Source organism: Pan troglodytes, chromosome Y (genome assembly GCF_028858775.2).
Source record: "Pan troglodytes isolate AG18354 chromosome Y, NHGRI_mPanTro3-v2.0_pri, whole genome shotgun sequence".
Taxonomy (NCBI): domain Eukaryota; kingdom Metazoa; phylum Chordata; class Mammalia; order Primates; family Hominidae; genus Pan; species Pan troglodytes.
The window spans coordinates 25,500,635-25,507,051 of record NC_072422.2 but is presented as its reverse complement, the minus strand read 5'-3'; positions in this window follow the sequence as shown (position 1 = coordinate 25,507,051).

Here is a 6,417-nt window from a genome sequence, read left to right as displayed (position 1 = left end):
AGCCATTAAATAGGCAAAAACATCAACTCTTTTGGAACTCTGGAATCTAATATAAACAGAGACCCCAGGGTACTACTTAGTTTAGAATGAAGAGGCTGCTAAAGTTCTCTAAGGATTGTGGCATTTGACTACCTGCCTATTATCCTATATTGTCCACCTTGGCAATAGTTGTGGAGACAGCAGCCCCACATTACTGGTATAGCATACTGGCTTTAACAATATGAATGAAATAAGAACATAACTTGAAGTTAATTTTTTAAAAAAAGATATCAAAATTTGTGGGTGTAGTAAAAGGAAACTCAGAGCAATGAATATTTGTAAATACATTATAAGATAAGAAAGATCTTCAATTAATAACATGTTCATACCTTAAGGAAAAAGGAAAAAGCAAACTACTAGCTACCAGAGGAAGGAAATCAATATTAGGGTATAGATATGTGAAGCAGATAAGATAAAAATAATAGAATCTATGAAACCAATGGTTCCTTCTTGGAAAAAGATCAAAGTTGTCAAACCTTTAACTGGACTTCCCGAAAATGAAAGAAGATGTAAGTAAGTAAAATTAGAAATGAAAGTCGGGACATTACTACTCCACAGTAAAAATGGCTATAAGAAAACACTATGGAGCCAGGTGTGGTGGCTCACACCTGTAATCCTAGCGCTTTGGTATGCTGAGGCAAGTGGATCGCTTGAGTTCAGGAGTTCAAGACCAGCCTGGGTAACATAGCAAATGCCTGTCTCTATAAAAAAATACAAAATTAGCCAGTGGTGGTGGATGCCTGTTGTCCTAGCTACCTGGGTGGCTGAGGCAGAAGGATCCCCTGAGCCCAGGAGTTGGAGTCTACAGTGAGTCATGTCCTGACAGTGCACTCCAGCCTGGGCAACAGAGGGAGACACTGTCTCAAAACAGAAAATACTGTGAACAATTGTATGCCAACAAATTAGATAATTTTGATGAAAAGTATACATTCTTTTTATATACTTTAAGTCTGGGGTACATGTGCAGAATGTGCAGATTTGTTACATAGGTATACACATGGAATGGTGGTTTGCTGCACCCATCAACCGATCATCAACATTAGGTATTTCTCCTAATGCTATCCGTCACCTAGCCCCCCACCCCACAACAGGCCCTGGTGTGTGATGTTACCCTCCCTGTGTCCATGTGTTCTCATTGTTCAACTCCCACTTATGAGTGAGAACCTCTTCCCCTTCCACTTCCCTTCCCTCCCTTTTTATCTGAGGTGGAGTCTCAGTGTGTCACCAAGCAGGCAGTGGCACGATCTCAGCTCACTGCAACCTCCACTTAAGTTCAAGCAATTCCTCTGTCTCAGCCTCCCAAGTGGCTGGGACTATAGGCCTGCATCACCATGCCCAGCTAATTTCTGTATTTGTAGTAGAGATAGGGTTTCACCATGTTGGTCAGGATGGTCTCGATCTCTTGACCACAGATGGTCCACTTGCCTCGGCCTCCCCAAATGCTGGAATTACAGGCATGAGCCACCATGCCTGGCCTTGGTTTTCTGTTGTTGTGTTGGTTTGCTGAGAATGATGATTTCCAGCTTCATCCATATCCTTACAAAGGACGTGAACTCATTCTTTTTCATGGCTGCATACTATTCCATGGTATATATGTACCACATTTTCTTTATCCAGTCTATCACTGATGGGCATTTTGGTTGGTTCCAAGGCTTTGCTATTGCAAATAGGACTGCAATAAACATAAGTGTGCATGTGTCTTTATAGCAGAATGATTTATGATCCTTTGGGAATATATGCAGTAATGGGATTGCTGGGTCAAATGGTATTTCTGCATCTAGATCCTTGAGAAATTGCCAAACTGTCTTCCACAATGGTTGAACTAATTTACACTCACACCAACAGCATAAAAGCATTTCTATTTTTCAGTGGCTTCGCCAGCATCTGTTGTTTCCTGACTTTTTAATAATTGCCATTCTAACTGGTGTGAGATAGTATCTCATTGTGTTTTTGATTTGCCTTTCTCTAATCGCCAGTGATGATGAGCTTTTTTTCTGTTTTTTGGCTGCATAAATGTCTTCTTTTGAGAAATGTCTGTTCATGTCATTTGCCCACTTTTTGATGGCATTGTTTGTTTTTCTAACTGTAAATTTAAGTTTCTTGCAGATTCTAGATATTAAGACTTTTGTCAAATGGGTAGCTTACAAAAGTTTTCTCCCATCCTGTACGTTGCCTGTTCACTCTTATGATAGTTTCTTTCGCTGTGCCGAAGATCTGTTGTTCAGTTAGATTCCATTTGACAATTTTGGCTTTTGTCGCCATTGCTTTTGGTGTTTCAGACATGAGGTCTTTGCCCGTGCCTATGTCCTGAATGGTATGTGCCAAATTTTCTTTATCCAGTCTATCATTGATGGTTGGTTCCAAGTATTTGCTATTGTAAACAGTGCCACAATAAACATACATGTGCATGTGTCTTTATAGTAGCATAATTTATAAACCTTTGGTTATATACCCAGTAATGGGATTGCTATGTCAAATGATATTTCTAGTTCTAGATCCTTGAGGAATCGCCACATGATCTAGCACAGAAAATCTGGAACAGAGCTATAAGAAACAGACTGAATCAGTAATCAAAACACTCACACTTCTGGGCCCCGGGGCTCATGTTTATAATCCCAGCCTTTTCAGAGGCTGAGGTGGGTAGATCTCTTCAGCGTGGGAGGATGAGGCAGCAGTGAGCTGAGATGACAGCACTGCACTCCAGCCTGGATAACAGACTGAGACCCTTTCTCACAAAAATACACACACAAAAAACAAAAAGTACTCCTTACACAAACTAAGACCTGATAGCTTCAATGTCCAAAAAATGGAAAAAGAGTGAACACTTCCAACCTCATTCTATAAAACACTACTCTGATAAAAACAATCTTCATGATCATATAGACTGATACAGAAAAGTCATTTTAAAGTACCATCCTTCCATGACTAAAAACACTCGAAAATTAGAAATAAGGGGGAACATAGGAACTTTCTTAACATGATAAAGGACTTCCTCAAACAAGCCACACTGCAGCCTTGACCTCCTGGGCTCAAAAAATCCACCTGCCTCAGCCTCTCATGTAACTGGGACTACAGGCATGCACCACCATGACTGGCTTTCATTTGGTTGCCCAGGCTTGTCTCAAACTCCTGTAATCAAGTGACACTCCTACCTCAGCCTCCCCAAATCCTGGGATTGTAGACCTGAGCCACCATGCTTGGCTAAGAGCATTTAGAAAACACAATTAACATTTAAGTTATTACTAACTATAGGTACCTTGTGAATTGCATGCCTATATCAAAACATCTCATGTACCCCCCATAAATATATATACCTACTACGCAATAACAAAAAAAAATGTAAAAACCACAATTAAAGTACTTGAACACAGTCTTCCCCTGAGGTTAAGAACAAGAAAAGTCTCTTATTTTTTAGTATTTTACTGATTTTCAAGGTTTTAAAAATTACACAAACACTACATGATTTTATAAGAATCACCATTACTGCAATAAGTGAAAAATGTAACTAACAAAATTGTTATCATTCTCCTGTCCTCACCCTCTCAGTCCCCAGAGGAGCCTCCTGTAAAGGATACCCATTTTTACGTTTTATAAGACATACAGTATTTTATGAGTATTTTACGAGACTTACAAGCCATAAGAGGCCAGAAAAAGACATGACATTACCATATAACAGGTATTTGTGTCTTTATATACCAGCAATGAAATTGGTGCAAGTTTTCAAAATTGAAAATTTAGAAAATAATTTTAATTACAATGTTTTGAGAGTAACATATACTCAAATTTATTGAGAGGTAAATTACTTGTACACAGAAAACTACAAAATAGTGCTGAAAATAATTAAAGAAGTTCTTAAGTAAATAGAAAGATATGCCATATTCATAAAATATGTTATTAAAAGTCTAAAGGCTTTTAATGCAAAAATGGAAAAGCCCATCCTCAGAATTATATAGAATTGCAAGGAATCCCAAATAATCAAGTTGAAAGACTCACACTGCTTGATTTCAACACCTACTATAAGCCAGTAATTGAAATAGTGCAATAGAATAAAAATAGTCATATAAATCAATTTAATAGAATTGATAATTAAGGACAAACTTGTCTCTCTATGCCTAATTGATTTTCAACAAAGGTGCCTAAGATAATTTGATTGGGCGTTGGCACTTCTAGAAATGGTGCTGGAAGAAAAGAAGAGCTCTATGTAAAAGAATGACATCATGCTTGTTTCTTATATAATTAAGATGGCTCAAAAACCTAGATGCAACAGCTAAAACTATACAATTTAGAATTAAACATAGGAAACTACTTGAAGAATAAAATCTTTATGTCCTTGAGTTTGGCATTAAATTCTTAGTTATGACACCAAAAGCATGAGCAAATAATAATAATAATAAAATTGGACCTCAAAATTAAAAAGTTTATTGCATCAAAAAATTAGAAAGTAAGTAGATAAATATTTGTAAATATTTTGTCTCATTTTATAGATTTATGTCTCATAAAATATTTATGTCTCCTCTATAAAATTAGACAATATTTCTGTGTTATGTATGTAATAAGAATATGGTATATATATAAAAAACAACAAAAACCAAATTGGAAAAAATAACTTGAAAGATTTCTGCATAAAATCTGCATGAAAAGATGTTCAATGTTAGTAATCATTAGGAAAATGCAAATGAAAATAATATTTTTATTAATATTTTATTTCTTGCAAAGACAATCAAGAACTGCTCAAGAGAACAAACATAAAAGTTATTCTTGAATATTTGCAAACAAGAATTTTAAGAAAATAAGGACCTTAATGGTTAACTTAATGGGGAATTTCCTGCTACTTGCATTTTTAAGATAGATATATTTCTTAAGCAACAATTTGTTCCTTAATAGCTAAAATATTATACAAGAAAGTAGCTCATTTAAAAGTGCTGGAATTAGGGTTTAATAAATGATGTGCCTTATTTCTCACTTGCATTTTGCACTTGAAAAATAAAGCTTTCATGTAGAATTACATTCAATGGAGGATATTTTAAAAGTAGTCCCCAACTCTGCAACAATATTTTCAAAGAAGTCAAGTCATTCCAAACACTGAGAAATAATTCCTTGTACTTTAGGTTGAAGATATTTGATACCCCGGTTCCAATCCTCTGATGTCTGGCTCTTCATCTTTGTAAATATTTTCAGCCTAGAGATAATAAAATTAATTCAAGAGCAATGCGGTTTGAATGTTTGTCCAGATTAAATACAGCATATAACAACTGTGTATAATCATATTTTTGATTAGTTGTTCCAAAATTATTTGGTTAATTATTCACTAAAATTGATTCAAAAATGATGCTAGCATTGGAAATTTGGTTTGGACTTGTGGACTTGTTTGGAGGGAAATGTATTTACTCATTTCACTTCTCTGTTTTTCTCCCAGCACTTCAATAACTTCATGAGAAAAAGGCAAGGCAGGTATCTTCAAAAGTTATTTGCAAGTGTATAATAACATATATATCAGCAACCCATGCACTACTTTCATTTGTTATTCATACAACATTTTGAAAAAGCGTTTTCAGGAGGGAGGAGCCAAGATGTCCGAATAAGGAACAGCTCCGGGCTACTGCTCCCAGCGTGAGCGACACAGAAGACGGGTGATTTCTATATTTCCAACTGAGGTACCAGGTTCATCTCACTGGGGAGTGCCAGACAGTAGGTGCAGGACAGTGGGTACTGCGCACTGTGCGTGAGCCGAAGCAGGGCGAGGCATCGCCTCACCCGGGAAGCACAACAGGTCAGGGAATTCCCTTTCCTAGTCAAAGAAAGGGGTGACAGACAGCACCTAGAAAATCGGGTCACTCCCACCCTAATACTGCACTTTTCCAACGGGCTTAAAAAACAGCACACCAGGAGATTATATCCTGCACCTGGCTTGGGGGGTCCTACCCCACAGAGCATCACTCATTGCTAACACAGCAGTCGGAGATCAAACTGCAAGGCGGCAGCCAGGCTAGGGGAGGGGTGCCGGCCATTGCCGAGTTCGTTGTGTGATTAGGTAAACAAAGCAGCGGGAAGCTCGAACTGGGTGGAGCCCACCACAGCTCAAGGAGGCCTGCCTGCCTCTGTAGGCTCCACCTCTGGGGGCAGGGCACAGACAAACAAAATGGCAATTACCTGATGACCCAAAAGTTACTACCCTTGAATTCTTTTCTGGGCAAAGCAAAGAACACTCCCAGACTAAGCCCCAGTTTGGGGCTCACCTGCATTGTATCAGTTTGGTGTGCAACATGGGACAAAAAAGAAGATGACAGTGTGAAAGTTGGTGATGGCATCATCAGTGAGGTGATGTCAAGAGAAGGCAAATTTGTGAGAGTAAGGCAATCAGTGAGACTATGAGAAGAA